Source organism: Camelus dromedarius, chromosome 1, assembly GCF_036321535.1.
Source record: "Camelus dromedarius isolate mCamDro1 chromosome 1, mCamDro1.pat, whole genome shotgun sequence".
Lineage (NCBI taxonomy): Eukaryota > Metazoa > Chordata > Mammalia > Artiodactyla > Camelidae > Camelus > Camelus dromedarius.
This window is the reverse complement of record NC_087436.1, coordinates 18,959,275-18,977,180: the sequence shown is the minus strand read 5'-3', so window position 1 is coordinate 18,977,180 and position 17,906 is coordinate 18,959,275. Positions and strand designations below refer to the sequence as shown.

At 39.5% G+C, this 17,906-nt stretch overlaps 1 protein-coding gene across 1 annotated transcript in view; it reads right to left on the bottom strand.

Moving 5' to 3' along the window:
* Positions 1 to 17,906, bottom strand: part of TTC29 (tetratricopeptide repeat domain 29) — a 646,928-nt gene that overhangs the window by 305,562 nt on the left and 323,460 nt on the right. The window contains exon 4 of the mRNA XM_031465188.2: positions 16,470 to 16,547. The gene's annotated coding sequence lies outside the window, so the exon portion shown is untranslated. The remainder of the gene's footprint in view (positions 1 to 16,469; positions 16,548 to 17,906) is intronic.

Genomic DNA, 17,906 nt, shown 5'->3' with positions numbered 1-17,906 from the left:
AGCCAAGGTGAAGCAGAACTAAATGGAGCAAATGGAAATAGAACTCGTGGGATAACCTGCCACTTTACGGAAGTAAATATGACAAACTTAGACCCATAGGAAACCGTTTTATGGCAAAGAGTTTGTCCTTTCAAAGGAAGGACTGGGCATTTTATTTTTCAAAATGAAACCTTAGTTTAGTGAAACTATTGCCAGATGCCTGGTGGACATGATTTTATCCGTGGGGACTTCATGGTGCTCTCTCATGGAAAGAAAAATTAAGCTTCAATAAATAAAAAAACTTTAAATTCCATGTTGGTAAAATTATTCTTACATTCTAGTTCTCATCAAGGACTAATATATATATAACACTTGAAGTTTTTCCATTAAATTGTTTCTGAGTTATGAGTGACAAAAACAAATAAGTTGGAACAAATTGGAGGGAAAAAAATGAAAAGACAGAGTGCTCACATCCCTTAGCTAGAAAGTACGTTATTTACATCTCTGTAAATTCTCTAAACACCCTCTCCCACCCCCATGCAGTTTTGGGGAATGCTATTATTTACAAGTTTTAGGCAGAAAACCTTTTAACTTCAGCGTTTACTCTAATTCAACAAATATGTGACCCTACTAAGGGCAAAAATGTGTATTAAGCACACAGAACATGTGATTGTGATACAGCATCTGGATTTTTTCTTTAGAAAAGAGCAAGCTTTATGTAATGAGGAATAATGACTATTTAAGCTTTGGAAATGTTAACTTTGAAATGTCTGCAGAGGAGGGAAGATGTTTATCAGGCAGCTGGGAATTTGGCCAGTAAGCAGGTGAAACTGGGCATATTGGAGTGAGAGTCTCACATGTCACATGATGTCATAATACAAAATAGGTTTCCAGGAAAAATGAATTAAATTAATTAAATTTTAACACACATTTAAAATTGTTTTAAGTTTAAGGTGTACAGGACAATGGTTTGATTTCACACACGTTGTGACATGATTACCACAATCGATTTAGTTAATATCCATCACCTCGTACAGCTAAAAGAAAAGAAAATATCTCCTTGTAATGAGAATTCTTCGGATCTACTCTTTTAACAACTTTCTTATGTTCGATACAACAGTGTTAACTGTAGTCATCATGTCGTACATTACATCTCTAGTCCTTATTTGTTTTAGAACTGGAAGTTTGTACCTTTTGACCACCTTCCTCCAGTTTCCCCTTCTCTATCTCCCACCTCTAGTAACCACAATCTGATTTCTTTTACTACAAGTTTGGTGTGGATTCTTTTTGTTGTTGGTGGTGGTGGTTTTTGACTCCATGTATAAGTGAGGTCATACAGTATTTGTCTTTCTTTATCTGACTTACTTCACTTAGTATAATGCCTTCAGGGTCCATCAATGTTGTCACAAGTGGCAGGATTTCCTCCTTTTTAGGGCTGAAATATATATAAATAAATAAACTCACAACTTCCTTATTTCTTCATTTAGATTGTTTCTGTGGCTTGGTGATTGTAAATGATACTGCTATGAATGTGGGAGTGCAGATATCTTTTTGGAGATAGTGGGGTTTTTTTTTTGTTTTTTTGGATACACTCCTAGAAGTTGAATTGTTGGACCATATAGTAGTAAACATACTTTCCCCTGAAGCATTGCACAATGCGTATGTTCAGTCCTCCGCACTGCCAGCCCGCTAAAGGTAGGGCTCAGGGAACTACATGAACTGTTCGAGGCCACCTATCCAGGACCATGAGGAATGGCATCAGGCCCAAGAGCACAGCAGTGCTTGGGAAGGAGTCAAGGGAGGTGTGGGGAGCTGGGCTACAGAATTGGTGAGGACGAATTTTCTGAAGCATTGGTAAGTATCAGAGAATTTTCACATAAAGAGTAAAAAATTTTTAAAAAGAAAGAAAGGCAGCAAAGTGGGAACTGGTTACTAACCTATTTAAACTTAGTCATTTTTTTTTGACCCTTAAAAATATTTCCTCTCTGAAATTCAGTCGGAAGTCTTTTCTAAAGTTGGGACTTGTGCTGTGGTCCAAATAACTTAAACAGGACTTTGCTAGTATTCTTCTTTTAAAAACAGGCTATTTCATTCTTGCCCTTTTGTACTCTGTCAAAGCTCTCACCTGCAAAGGGCCCTTTTTTCCCTGCCCAGAGTATACACCAAGTCAGATCCCCAAGAACCTTTGAGCACCTACAGGAGTCATCGAGCCAAGTGAGGCAGGAAAGACTAGACATTCGCTATGTCAATTATGATATTCTGGTAACATGATATCTTGGCATCCCTTTCTCATTACACTGCTGGTGATGAGCTGACAGAATGAAGTTATATGGGAAAAGCACAAAAGCCTGCAGTGCAAATGGATTTAGTTACAAGTTCTTGGGATGGAAAGAGTTGCTTTGCAAGATGCCTCCCATGGAAGGAAAACAGCTCTGTTGGCTGCTGATTTGGGTAGCGGTGAACACGGTCAGCTAGGGTTCACTATCACCGTGAGTGGGAATCTCTGACTTCAATATCTGTGGCCCATTTTCCTTTATCCTTTCTGTAGACTACTCTTCTTCTTTTTTATTTTTTGCAAAACAAACCAGTTTATCTTAAGAGTTTAAGAGTGTCTTTATAGGCATCGATTAGTTTAAATATCACAGCTCATTCCCTTCCCTTCAGCACCAAGAAAATTGATGTGATGGCCTGTCTTAAGTTGGTTTCCTCTACTGGTCTTTTATTTGACAAGACACTGTTGGCAAAGTAATGACAAAGGCTCATCAATATGCTACTTTTCATCTGCCTGACACTGAAATCAATGGCCTGCAGAAGAAGTTCCTCTATCAGCATTGTCAGAAATGATCACTGTGCTGGACAGAGCATGCTCCCTGATTTCTCTAAGCACTCATTCATTCCTGAAAGCTTTCTTGTGGCTGTTACAACAATGACCCTGCTTAGAGGTCAGAGGTAAAGATGCTGCACAATCAAAGGGGGCTCAGTAAGTCTGGAAAAGGGAGACTCTCTCAGAGTGTGTGATGATATAATGGTCTGCAGAGCCGGCCCTTGGGAGAAATCACATTCTCCATCTCTGGGACATGTGACCTGCAGGATATGTGTTTGTGGGCCTGGAAGCCCTAATTTGTCATAAGTGACAGCTGGGATTAGAGGGTTACACTCAGCACCAAGGAAAGAATTTACCCAAGCAAAAGTGGTTGGATTGGCATCATCAATTTTATGAAGAAAATTTAAAGAATTCATCAAAAAAATTTAAATAGTAAAATATAGATATAATTATATAAATATTTTGTTATGATTAGCAAATAAGAAGAATTCAGTAGAAAAGAACCAATTTGCCAGGGGTTTTCTTTTAACATATTTAGATAATTTTCATTTATCGATGATAACAAGAATTATCACATAGAACACTGAATTCCACTAGCAATCGAAAACCTCAAAAATTAGGTTTCCCCGACTTGGAAGCTGCTGGGCTTGTTCTTTTTCTAAAAGAATAATGCCCTGGGGACCCACAGCCTTTGCTTGCAAGTCTAACCCGAGGTAGAAGAAAAATTGAAGACCACTAATTTCAGAGAGTGACATCCAAATTACTCTGACTGGTGAATGTCTAAATCATCAGGGCCGTTCATTGTTCTCTGCCTCAAGAGATACAAAAAAATCATGTCCTAAAAGGCAAGAAATTCTTTCCCTCAAAAAATCTTTGTTAAATTTTGCCTATCTAAAGTGCGATTTCTTTTGTTCTTCACATTCGCCAGTAGTTATAGACATTTTTCCCCCAGAAAACAATTGCTTATTCTAAAGTAGCAATATTATATTTCCCCCCTCCTCTCTCTGTTCTCATCAATGGTGAGATTCTATAAGGGAAGACTACATAGTTAAAATCCTGGGAAGCTGTGAAGATACAAAAGTATGTCGGTAAGTATTAAGTTCAGTGACAACTGTCAAGAATTCCTCTGAGAAGGCAGGTAGTGTTCTCTTCAATGGCATCTTACTAATGGGGTGGCCAAGAAAAAAATGGGTGCTGTAAGGGAAACCCTACAAGAACACTGATCATAGTGCCAGGGGCCAGGGTATATCCTTAGAGGTAAATATCCTATAAGACCCCAAAAAGAATAGTCAAAACATGGCTAAAAATCTCAAAGGAGGAGGGAAAGAGAAACTACAGCACATATCAGGTCTAAGGACAGAAGCAAGACCTCAAATGGGTCAAGTGATCAGAGTTAAAGGAATTGGCATTGTCAGGAAATGAAGTAGAAGATGAGTTCACTGTTTATAAGATTAAAGGCAAGGGATTCACCTCAATGTAGCAGTGAAAGGAGGATAAAAATTAGAAGGAATTTAATATTTGACTATAAGTCAGGCATTAAGTCAAGTAAGCATTAATTTCCCCTCCTGGCTAGCAGGACAATAACCAAGAATTCAATGACCTGAAAACCTTGATGTTGCTTCCATGATTGTGTAAATTACTCCCAGAGACAATTTATGCAAGACAAAAACACTTGCTGTCACCCAAAGCCACTGCTTTGCTAATAGCCAGGGCTGGCTTCACTGGCGATCTCACGGGGCCCAAGTTTGGAAGGGCCCAGAACTTGGTTTAACACTCTGTTGTCGTGTTGTCCATCTTAAAATTCTCAATGTTTCAACAAGAGGCCTTATATTTTTATTTCACACTGAGTTCCACAGATCCCCAAACTTATTCTCCCTCCTCCAAGTGGCCAGGTCCTCCTGGAGAGTCTGGGCCCCTCTGTAGCCTAGAGGACACTTTTATCCATCTGAGCCACACACATTAGTCTCACTCCAATTGCCAGGAAGCTAGTTTAGATCTACCAGCTCTAATGGCATCTTGTAGATCTATTTAGGTCTGTACAGGTCTGTAAGGTGCCATTCAAACAAGTTGTGGTCTATATACACAATGGAATACTACTCCGTCAAAAATGAATGAAATAATGCCACTTGCAGCAACATGGATGGACCTAGAAATTATCATACTAAGTGAAGTAAGTCAGACAGAGAAAGACAAGTATCATATGATATCACTTATATGTGGAATCTAAAAAATGACACAAATCAATACATTTACAAAACAGAAACAGACATGGAAAACAAATTTATGATTACCAAGGGGAAAGGGGAGAGGGAAGGATAAATTAAGAGTTTGGGATTGGCAGATACTAATTACTTTACATAAACTAGATTAACAACAAAGTCCAACTGTATAGCACAGGGAATTATATTCAATATCTTGTAATAACCTATAATGAAAAAGAATATAAAACAATATATACATATATATAACTGAATCACTATGCTGTACACCAGAAACTAACACAACATTGTAAATCAACTATATTCAGTTTAAAAAAAAAAAAGGTGTCATTCAAACAAATGAGAACCAAGAAGTAAACTGGGAAGTTTCTGGAAAACCTTGCCTCAAACTTAAAAGGGACACGAGAGGAATGTTCCTTTTGTTCTGATCCCAGGATACTGATGAGGGAGGCTCCCAAGGTACACCCTGAATCCGACCACTTCTTCCCCCAACTACTGTAACCCAGTCGCCTCTCGCTGGGGCTATTTAAGTCCAACAGCCTATAAGCACATGCCATATTTCCACTCTTACCCCTCCACAGTCCATTCTCCATGAAGCAGGCAGAATGTATTCTTTACAAACAAATCATGCCACCTACCTGCTCAAAACTCTCCCCAAACTTCCCACCTTATGATAAAATTCAAGATTCTATCCATGGCCAATAAGGCCCTTAGGATCTATGTGCTTACCTTGGGGACCTCTTGCCCTATAAATCCTCTCCCTTTTCACTACTTCCCAGCCACACTGGCCTCCTTGCTGTTTTGCAAACATGTCCACCATGCCCCTACCTTAGGGGCTTTGAGCTGACTTGGAAGACCTTCCCTGAAATTCCCATACTCTCTTCCATCTTTCATTCAGGCATTTCCTTGTAGCCAAAGAAGACTCCTCAGACAAGCATTTAGAAAGTCACAGCCCCTCCACCATCTTCTAGTACCAAGCCAGCTTGATCGCCCTTCACTTTCAACTACTGGAAGTATCATATATTTATTCCCTCGCCCTCACTTCTCCTTGATTTCAGTTCCCATTAGAATGTAAATTTGATAAAGGCAGAGAGTCTTACCTGATAATATGGACAAAGGCATCTCTTAGCTAATGATATAGCAGGAGATCTATCTGGAAACTTATAGACAACTTATTCCACTGGGTCCGCCTAATCCTATCATATCCCCAGTACCTAGAACCTTGGCACATAATACTCACTGGATAAATAACTGCTGAATAAATGGGTAAATATTATGTCTACAGCTGCTAGAGTCATCCTGTGATGCTAAAGGAATTTCTTGACTTGTAGTGGAAGTCAGAGCAGGAAGGACCCAGATCCACTGTGGAGTCCCTGAGCTGTGGGGTCCATCAGCCAAGCACAGCCTACCTCCCACATGTCATGTGAGACAGTAAGACAGTTTAAGTCATTTTAATTTGAATTTGCTGCTTACTTACAGTGAAGAGTGTCCTAACTGATACATAATTCTAATCTTCTAGAAAATTTTGACATTTACCATTCTGGAAAATATCATTCTAGAACATTTTTTTCTTTCCATTTCTCATATGACCTGGATAAATTCCGTTGAATGGTTTATGACTTGTAGGATTAACTTGATGATACTAATCACATCACCCTTACCTATCGTGAGTCATTCTCATAGGCATTTGAATTCCCCCATTTAGATAATGAGGCCAAAACAATTTTCTTGTGCAACCAGGCAAAACTGAGTTATAAAATTTACAAAAATGAGCAGAAGAAATCAACAACAGCAAAACACACAGACACAACAATAGCACAAAGAAAACAAAACAAAAAACACCCAGAAACTTGCATTCCAGAATATTTGTTTTCAAGCATCTTTTGGATAAAAATGTTTGCAATCTCAGAAACATTCAAGTAGAAAATGCTTCTGGAAGCTGTCTGTCTAAGAGAAAACAATGTATTACAGAGTCTGCTAAAGTCTAAACCACAGACAGATTTCAACCTTCAGAATACCTGCCACATTCTCAAACATATTGAGTTAATCTTCAAGAATGAATTCCTTCAGTTCCAAATATTTCCCTTGGATTCATTGCTAACTAAGTGTGACTATTATTACCACTGGGAATTAGTTCATTTGTTGATTGAGTGCTTACTTTGTGCCAGACTTAAAGGCACTAGGGAGATGTACAGGAATAAGATATAGCACCTGTTCTCAAGGGTTTCAGCTTAGGGAGAAAGGCCTCTTGAAAGCCTTCACAGCAGTATGTGTCATAACAGGCACTATGGTTTTTTCCCAGTTCAGAGGCCTATGGAGTCGACTGCAAACTCCCTCACCCTGCTCTGTGGGTGCAACTGATGGATAACTTCTACTCCCTCTCATCACTGTTCTCTTCCAACCATTCCATTATATTCATAGATAAATGTGACACCTGCTTCAAACTCTTCATCCTTACCTCAAGTTCTGCCATCATCCCAGGCTTCTTGGATGGTCACATGAATAAGCTACCAAACCCCTCAGCCCAAGGACTCATTTCTCTCTCCACGCCTAATGGCAGCTGTCCTCTGTTTCATTCACTGACACTTAAGCACCTTAGGCACCTGTTTGACCTGGACTTGCTCTACACACAAACCCTTAGATTCCCATATTCCATTTTCTAGACACAACTTCCTGTCCTTCATCATTTTCCTCAGGGTCTCTTTCCTGCTAAACTTTCTTCTTTTGGCTTCATAGGGATCTTAAAGCTCTCAATGCCTCCACATTCTCCCAAGTGATCAGACTATTTCCAGTTTTACTTTCCTTCTAGACCAGACCTCTTTGTTGATTGCCAACAATTTCTGTAGAATATAAAAGTATAAACAGTTCTGGGGATATATCATCAAAGGGGCGTGTGTGTGTGTGTGTGTGTGTGTGTGTGTGTGAGAGAGAGAGAGAGAGAGAGAGAGAGAAAGAGAATGAGACAGATGGGCAAAGACAGAGACAGAAGGAGACAGACAGAGAGAAGGAAAGAGAGAGAAAGAGAGATCTAGTAGAATGCTAATGGTTACGTTAATTGGGCCTCTCTAGTCCTGTTCAGTTTATTTCAGAATTTAATAGTTACTATTCTCACCTAAAATTTTGGTCAAATCACTCATTTGCTTATAATTCTTCAACTGTCCCCATCAGTTATAGACATGAGTTCAAGCTCCGGAGACTGGCACCCCGGGCTGGTAATAATTTGATCTTGTCTACCCCTCCAGGATCATTTACGAGTACTTCGGACCTCTCACATTATGGAAAATTTGAAGGCTTTCTGCTTTTGGATCTTCTTCTGCCTACAATCTTTTTTCTTTATGTAATCCTTTAAGGAGGTCCTTCTTACCCCCTTCTCCTGGTGAACTCCTAAACATCCTTCAAAATTCATTGAAAACCTGATACCACGTTGGTATTCTTCACAGATTCCCATGGATGGAATTTTTGAGTCCTGTCTTTAAGACACTTCTTTACCACGTACACGTTTCTGCAATTGTACCATTTTTTATTTTTACTTTTTCCCCAAGTATCTTCAAAATAGTGTAGAGTTTTCCAATCTCAGCACGGGTGAAGTATTCTGAATTCCAGTAGCACCTCTCCAAGTTGTGACAACCAAAAATGTCTCCAGATGTTGCCACATGCCCCCCAGTTACAGTATAAGCCACTCCAGCGCTGGCCTTGTCTTTTTCACATTATTAAACTCAAAAACTAGCAGAGTGCCTGGCCCAAACATATGCTCAGCCAGTGTTTAATGAATTGATCTGAACCACAGAAAGTTATGACAGCTCCAGCAAGATGCCACAGACAGCACGGATGATGTCAATAGTATTCTTTCAGTTATCCCTAAATAAAGATATTTTCTAGTTAAAAATGATGTTTCACTACTAAGGACAAAGGCATTCTGGGTTTTATTTTTCCCTAAAAGCAAAGGGCATACAGAAAAAAGTTCTCTGAGCACTACAGCCCAAGGCCTTTTTTAGGGGGTAGGGGGACTGTATAGCTCTTTTTTCCTATTAATTCTTATTTTTTATTAAAGTGTAGTCGATTTACAACGTTAGTTTCAGGTGTATAGAAAAGTGATTCAGTTATACTTATACATACATATATTTTCTTTCAGTTTCTTTTCCATTATAGCTTATTACAAGAAATCAAGTGTAGTTCCCTGTTCTATTCAGTAGGTCCTTGTTGTTTATCTATTTTATAGATAGTAATGTGTATCTATTAATCCTCAACTCCTAATCTGTCCCCCACACCCTTTCCTCCATGTTAACCACAGTTTGTTTTCTATGTGAAGACACGTTATTATTATTTTTTTTTTGATCTGGGATATATTTATCCTTCTTTAATTTATTGACATGTAGTCAGTTACAATGTTTAAACTTCTGGTGTACAGCATTATGTTTCAGTCATGCATATACATACATATATTCATTTTCATTACGTTTCATTATAGGTTACTATAAGATATTGAATATAGTCCCCTGCGCTATACAGAAGAAATTTATTTTAATCTATTTTATATATAGTAGTTAATATTAGCAATTCCCGAACTCCTAATTTATCCCTTCCCACCCCCTCACCCCTGGTAACCATAGGTGTGTTTACTATGTCTGTGAGTCTGTTTCTGTTTTGTAGATAAGTTCTTTAGTGTCTTTTTTCTTCTTCTTCTTCTTCTTTTAGATTCCATGTATGAGTGACATATGGTATTTTTCTTTCTCTTTCTGGCTTACTTCACTTAGAATGACGAACTCCAGATCTGTTCATGTTGCTGCAAATGGCATTATTTTATTTTTTTATGGCTGAGTAGTATTCCATTGTATAAATATATCACAGCTTTTTTATCCAGTCATCTGTTGATGGATATTTAGGATGTTTCCATGTCTTCGCTATTGTAAATAGTGCTGCTATGAGCATTGGGGTGCATGTATATTTTTGAAATTGAGTTCCCTCCAGATATATGCCCAGGAGTAGGTTTGCTGAATCATATGCTAAGTCTATTTTTAGTATTTTTGAGAAATCTCCATAATGTTGTCTATAATGGCTGCACCAAACTACCTTCCCACCAACAGTGTAGGAGGGTTCCCTCTCTCCACACCCTTTCCATCAATTAAGTTTGTGGACTTATTAATGATGGCCATTCTGACTGGTGTGAGGTGATACCTCAATGTGGCTTTGGTTTGCATTTCTCTGATAATTAGTGATATTGAGCATTTTTTCATGGGTCTATTGGCCATTTGTATTGAAGACACATTATTGAGCAAAAGCAGGTTTGACTGTATAGCTCTTTAATGGAGCTTGCAGGTTCCCTCCCCACCTGTCTGCTTCCTCATCCTCTTTCTTTTTCTTTTGGGGCCCTTCCTGTTCACCCCTACCTCCCCAGTGGCCTCATTCCCTGATTCTCTTCCTTCCATAGCACCAGAGTAGGGCCCTGCAGTGGGCACCTGCAGCTGCTCAGAACCAATCCCCAGCGAAGGTGAAGGCTCTGGTGGCTGACCGCCAGGTCCATTGTCTGTCTGCTTCCCGTGCCAGGGCATTTGGCTCCTGTTTACTGGGCTTTTATCTGCATTTATCTTTTCAACCAAATGAATTTAAATTATGTCTTTATCTTTTACTACTGAGGCAGCCGAAATCTCCTTTCTGTCTTAATATGACTTCCTAGTACAGCCCATTTGCTTCTCTAAGAGAGGGTTATAAATACTGTGAAATGGGAAATGGACCACTTCTAGGAAAGCTACGTGCGTAGAGCTGGGCATGTGTGGGAAGGGCTCAGACTTCCCAGCACCACAGGGTGGGACTCCAAGAGGTTATTTTATATTTAAAACCAAAGGTAATTTAAGCGCTTTTCTCCCACCTGCCAGAAGGCCTTGTGGTCTTCTGTTTGCATAGTAAATGACAGAAAAGCAAAGAGGCTCTGCAAAACTCAGCATGGTAATACCAACTGGAGATTTTTTTTGTTTTTTAACTTAAAACACCTGTACAAATCAGAAGATCAGAAGACACCATTTCAACAGAGCAGTGCTGTCTTCACTCAACCGTGTTTGCCTTTTGCTTTCTCTGCCTTGGGCTTTGGGGAAATACAAAGCATTGTTTTGGGGCTCTTATGTTTAAACAATTATGGTGGACATCATAGGTTGGCTCCCTCAATATCCATTCCCAGCACTCTTCTCCCTTGTCCCACCTCTAACTTAGAAACTGGCAAAACAGAACATTCTTTTTCCCAGCTTCCCCTGAAGCTCGCACAGGCTTGTCACATGTTTTTGCCCAATAGGACAGAAAAAACAATTTTGCTGGGGGATTTTAGGAAAGTGTCTGCTTTCTTGACATAAAAACCGGATGTTTCTTATGCTGCCCCTCTCCACTTTCTCCACTTCTTGGAATGTGGACATGTTCCTGGAGCTGCATCCCTCATTCTGAGGCTGTAAAGCATGTCTTCTGCCAGGAGGCAGCACCACCATTCTGCTATGTGAGAAAAACAAACCTGTCCTGCTAAATCTTGTAGACAACTGTTCTGTTGTTTGCTGCCAAAAAGCATTTATCATGAAAATAGCTGTGTTTCTACTCTGATCAAGTCACCATGCAAATAAATGTTTATTATATCCTTTCTCTTTTCCCTATTCACCAAAAATCCATCAGGATCCAATGTGGTTAGTCCACAATCTACCTGGCACTAAGCATTAATCTAAGCCAACAATGCTGTTACAGCTCAAGCTGGTTCCAGAAGACAGGATGAAAATCTACATCGTAAGTCTTCAGATGTCTGGATGCCTGGCTTTTTATAGCAAACATTTATTTAATTCTTACTACATACTAAGCGCTCTTTAAGTGCTGCTGTAAATGAATTAACTCACGACATGTTCATAAGAACCCAGTGAGGTAGGCACCAACTTCATACTCATTTAAAGATGAGGCAATGAAGACACAGAGTAACTAATTCAAAGTTACCCAGTTAATAAGCAGTAGAATGTTATGATCTATGTGGCCCAGACTTCCTGAACCTACAGAGTACACACCCTGAAGAGTAGGAGCCTTGAAGAAAAAAACATCGCCATCTAGGTATTTTGGAAAATAGATGAATCCCATTCGCATCTTTGGGAGAATATCAGAGTTACTACTGTGTAAGATAAAACCAGCTATAAAGGGAAAGATGACTCTGCCCACATCAGTCAGAAGAAGTGTCCATTTAAATGAAATAATATTACAAACGAAGATAAATAAGAATAAGCACTAAATTTCTTTCTGGGCTTTCCATGTGTCAGGTGCTTGGTGAATTATTTGTACAGATCTTTTCACTGAATCCCCCCACAATACAGAGGAAGGGAGGCAGACACTCTGCCGCCAGCCTCAAAGCCAGTGCTTCCCCTTGTTCCTTGCTGTGTCACCCTAGGATTTCTTCCTGTGTTTACCACCCCCTTGCCGAGAGCTCAGAGAAGTCGGCGCTTCCCCCAGCCCCAGGGGCAGTCATGCTTGGTCTCTGTCAGTAATCCCCTTTGGCAGCTATTGATTCAAAGTAGGCATATTCTACCCTGAGAAGCTGTAAACCAGGAGAAAAGAGAGGTAACCTTTTGGGGATTTCTGGGCGATTTCCCTCACTGATCAGAAGAGGCACCAGGAGGGAATGGCCATGTCATGCTGGAGCTGCAGTGGTCAGCTTGGGACCATTAGGTGAGAAGCCTGAGCACCAAATCATTTGCAAAGCATGACGGAGAAAAAGAAAGCAAGGAGCTGGGTCCCCAGTGACCATGCTAACTGCTGAGTTAGCCCTGAAACTGCCCTCCCTCTGGAAGTCTGGTTCTATGAAATAACAGATCCTTCATTTTTTTACCGTATGCTAAATGGGTCCCATATTATCCCCACTTTAGAGCTGAGGAAACTGAGGCATGGAATTTACAAACCAGGGTTCAAATTAAGCAGTCCATTTGCAGAGCATCAGGTATTTTCTTAAAAAAAAAAAAAAACAAAATAACATACCATCACCACCAGCACATCCTAAACCAAACCTCTCAGCTTCCTCTTACTAGCCAAGAAAAAAAAAAAAAAAAACTTTTTTTGTAATACCCCAGTAAGAAGCATTCAGAAGTGAATATCTGAGCTATCATCCTGCTATTGTCCAAGTCATATTCAGATTAGCAGACCACAAAGTGGCACTGGGGAAAACTTTGCCTTCTCCAAATTAGAGTGTAAGATCCAAAGTATTGGTGAGATGCCTGTTAGATGAGACAATGGCCGTCATGGGAAGCAGCTGGGATGAAGGTGAAAAGGAGAATGGGGCACCTTTTCCATGCCATCCTCCACCACGCCCTTCACTCATGCTCCCCTGATCCTTCTAAACGAGGCTACTTGCCTTTCCCCAAACACAGGGAACCTTCATCTCATTCCTTGCTCAGTTAGTTCTTCTGCTACTGCTCTCTCCCCAGCTTGCCAGCCTAAATCTCACCCCTCCTGTAGGGCCTGGTTTTAACACCCCCACCTCCCAGATGCCCCCCTCAGTTCATTTCCCTCTCCATTGCATCCTGGTGGCATCTGTATCATGTGTCGGCACCTGTATCTTGTCATCCTGCTTGATATTATTTTATTTGGATATATAAGCATATACCTGGCTTCCTTGCTCAGACTATACATGGAATGAAAGCAAGACCTGTGTTTTATTCATTTTACAATCTCCAATGTCTACCACAGGCTTTCCACTAGGAACCTCAAAGAGGCGTTTGAGGTTTTTAAAAAATCAACCTCATGAATCCTCTGGCATGAGTGGAGGACCTTTATGAAGAAACACATAGTCTATTCTTCCTACAACAAAGCTCCTTTGTTATTTTCCAATTGACATTTAAATAGTTACATTTTCGTTTTAACTTTAGAGGTACCAAAAGAGAGTAATTTTACAAAACATGATGCTATCTAAAATTAGGATTTTCAAAAGATTTCCCCAGGATTTATATTTCCTTTTTTTCCCACTTGCCAGTCCCTGCATCTCTCCATTCAGGGATGGAGGTAGGATACACGTACTGGATGGCGAACAGAGGAAAAAAAAGTCCTTTAAGGGCTATGCGAGGGCAGGTGGCAGAAATCAACTCTCTCCTGACAGTAATGCTCTGACAGCACAAAGAGGTTGAGAGAAGTGCTCAACTGTCAAAGGAAATCATTTAAGGAGCAGGGGCTCTGATTTCAAACCTGGACAGATAATGCTTTATAGCCTAATAAAGGAGGCTATCTAAGAGAAAGAGCCAGATCATCGCAGTTAATATGAGCCACACAGCAGAGTCAGAAGAGCAGAGCAACTGAAGACAACCAGAGCCAATCTGACCATAAAAAGCAACTTTTCGAAAAACAATGAGCATCGGTCTGGTCAATTTTATAAGTCACATTAAATCCACTCATATTTTCACAGACCACAGCATTTCTCTATTTGTGAGTAACATTTCTCCGGGACTCAGTGTGCTGTGGCTTTCATACCCCTCTGCTCCTGGTCTATTCCCACTTGCATTGCTGGATGGCTGAATTAAAGAACTAGAAAGCAATATGGGGGAAGCAACATCCACAAATTTAAAATACTCTCTGCAGATCAGAGGGGTGCTATGCATTCCTCACATGCAATCCCAAGACATGGGGGTCATTGGCTCCATTTTGCAGATGAGATTGCTGGACCTGTGCGTTCATGTGCTTTCTCCAACCCATGAATCATGAGCTAGGGCCCCCAGGCAGAGGAGGCAGAGAGAGACCTGGTCACAAATGGATGGATGATGAGGGTTCATTTGCTGCGCACGGTAATGCTGTATTCAAATGACTAAGAACTTCACAGCCCTGCATTTGCTATTTAAAAAAAACAGTGAAGGAAATAATTCCTACCAAATGTGTACTCTTCATGGCAAAACCACTAAGCAGTCAACGCTAAAAAATAATTGTAACCCAAGTCAAAAAAACAAATGTAGTTGGGATAGATACCATTGGCCTTAAGATTCTAAGCAAACTCAAAGATGTAAATGGAGAGCCTTTGGACAATGTTTACCCTTGTCAATATAAATTCCTAAAGGATGATGTTGATCAATTACAAGGGTGACCACCTAGAACAGAAAGGGGATCTAGAGGAGGCCTTCAAGGCTTACCTCCAAACTGGATGAGCTTGGGGAACCTAAAATAAACCATCCCTTAAGAATAACCTATAGGAAAGGTTATCATTTCTGTAAGAGGATGGGGTGGGGAAATTATAATTGTTTCATTTACTAGAGATCTCTGATGTGAGAAACAGGCCATATAGATAACAGTAAACAATACATGTGCTCCACCTCAAAGCCTTCAACAATACTGAGAGCAAGTACCTCTCAATGGCCAAGGAAATCAGGGTCTCAGAATTGTCAAGTATGAAGAGATGTTGACATTTACCTAATTCAGCCCCTAATTTTATAAACTTGGAAACCACAGTCCAGAGATGGTTCTAGAACACCAGATTCTTCACATCCTGGCCAGTGTTCTTCTCTTTAAAGATGTTCTATAACACATCAGTTATAATCAGCTATGAAATACATACAACATAATAGACTATATACTTACTCTCCAAAAGTGGTTGTAGATGAGAACAAAAATTACCTCAAGCTTCCTTAGGGCCAGATCGGAGCTGCCTTTAACAGGCAAATATGTATTATGAATACCAAAATCAGGTTATTTTAAGGGAACTCTAGAGCAAGTTTCAGCATCAGAAAAAGTGTACCAGAATATGCCAGAAGACAGAATCCTGATCTTTAAACAAAAGATTGGTCCCTCTGCCACAGAAATATAATGTAACATTTTATTTATTCTTGCTCAAGAAAAAATTTAAAAAACAGAGAATTTTGGTGATCATGTGAAAAATAAACACAAGAGCAATTATTCTCATAATTCTCAATTCCTTGCTAGAAGAGGAAGGCTCCTTCAAACTGAGTAAGGTGAGTTAAGGACAAATAAACGAAAGTATTATTTTATCAGAAAATAATAAACCCATGGAGCTCATTACCATCAAAGAGGTACAGGCAAGGAATATAAATGGATTCATAAAGGTTTTAACCAAATTTATGAATGTCAGAGCCATAAATGGCTACTGAGAGTACACCTGACCTTTAAGGTTAATGTCAGGAGGAAAACTATGTCCTTTCCTGGAAAACCCTTGAGGCCTCTGTTGTCAACACAATCCTGAGTTGGATGGAACACCAGGCTTGCCCAGCAGAGCAGTCCCTAAATTCATTTTAACAAATGGGTGTCTGAGCCACATGAATGCTCAACTCCTCAGCATCAATGAAAATGTTCCATTTGAAATAGGATGTTTACTAAGTGCTCCTGTTGGACTTTCATATTTATGCCATCAGAGTTAAACAAGAGGAAAGATTTCGATTTGAGGAATTAGAAGGAGGCAAGGTTCCAACCCAGGCCGTGCCAGTGTACAGGCCCTCATGCAAGTTACTGACCTTTCTGTGCTCAGTTTTCTCACGGGTGAAATGAGAAGACTCATATCTGTGCTGCAGGCATTTTGTCGAGAAAACCCTCTGCAAACCGAGAAAAGAAATTATATTGTTACTGCAGTGATAGTCAGTTTTAAGCACATATTAGTTATCTGGGGAGACGGTTTGTGAAATACATAAAGACAGCGCAATCCTTGCATCATTTTTCTGGAGAGAACTGATAAACATATCCAAAAAGTACTCAAGACGTAAGTCAAATGCAACTCCCCAAGGGAGAGTTTCTTTCTTCTCCACATTTCCAGAAAACTCTAGTCATATCTCAGTAAAGGCACTCATTATTTATCTGCATACTTACCTCCTTCATTTACCTGTGAGCTCCTCTAGGATACAGACTTTGTTTCATTCATCTCTGAATCCCTAGTATTTATTATAGTTCCTTGTATATAGTTAGCAATCAATAGATATTGAATAAATTACTTAATATGTGACTGATCCTGCTGTCTCTACTTCACAACAGTGGAGAAATGATCCAACTGTAAAATGCAATAATCAGATAGCGGCTAAGGTTCAAAATCCAGACTGACTCTCAGCTTTCCTAATTTCTAGATGCCAGTTTCTAACACCCTTAATTTGGAAATAATAGCATGTTGGTCCTATTTACATGGAAAATAAAAAGCAAGACATGAATCACAGGGTAGGAAAATCTTGACTAAGTGCACATACTTGAAATTCTAAAATTATATTCCTACCAACACAGATTGTACTCTTTAAAATAAGATGAATATAATATGATTCTTGGCCATAACATCAAATTTTAGGAAAGTACAAGATTGCAGAGAGTCTGATAACTATCATCATTGTCAAAGAGAAAACTTCCAGCCTCATTATCTGCAGAATTCAATAAAGAGATCAAAATCGATGTGAAAATGCACAACTCAAATTTAGTTCATGACATGAACCAACAGTTGTAGACATTTAGATCTTTTTTAATGTCTAGGAAATGTTCTCTTCTCACTCATAAACTTAAAGTGTAAATAGGAAATTAAATAAATGTGCATGCCTACAATATAGAAAGAAATTATATACTATAACCAAAAGGGATATATCCCAGGTAAGCAAGGCTGGTTCAACATCCAAAAATCAGTTTAATGTAACCCATCACATCAACAGGCTAAAAATGAAAAATTACATGATCATGTCAATAAAGCAGAAAACACATTGACAAAATCCAATGCCCATCATGATAAAAAGTCTCAGTAAATTAGGAATGGGGGAGAAATTCCCCAACTTGATCAAGAACATTTACAAAATACCTACAACTAACATCATACATAATGATGGGCAATTAGAAGCTTTCCCATGAAGATCAGGAACAAAGCAAGGATGGTCCCCTCACCCAAAGTTCTCGCTAATGAAATAAGACAAGATAAGAAAAGGTACATA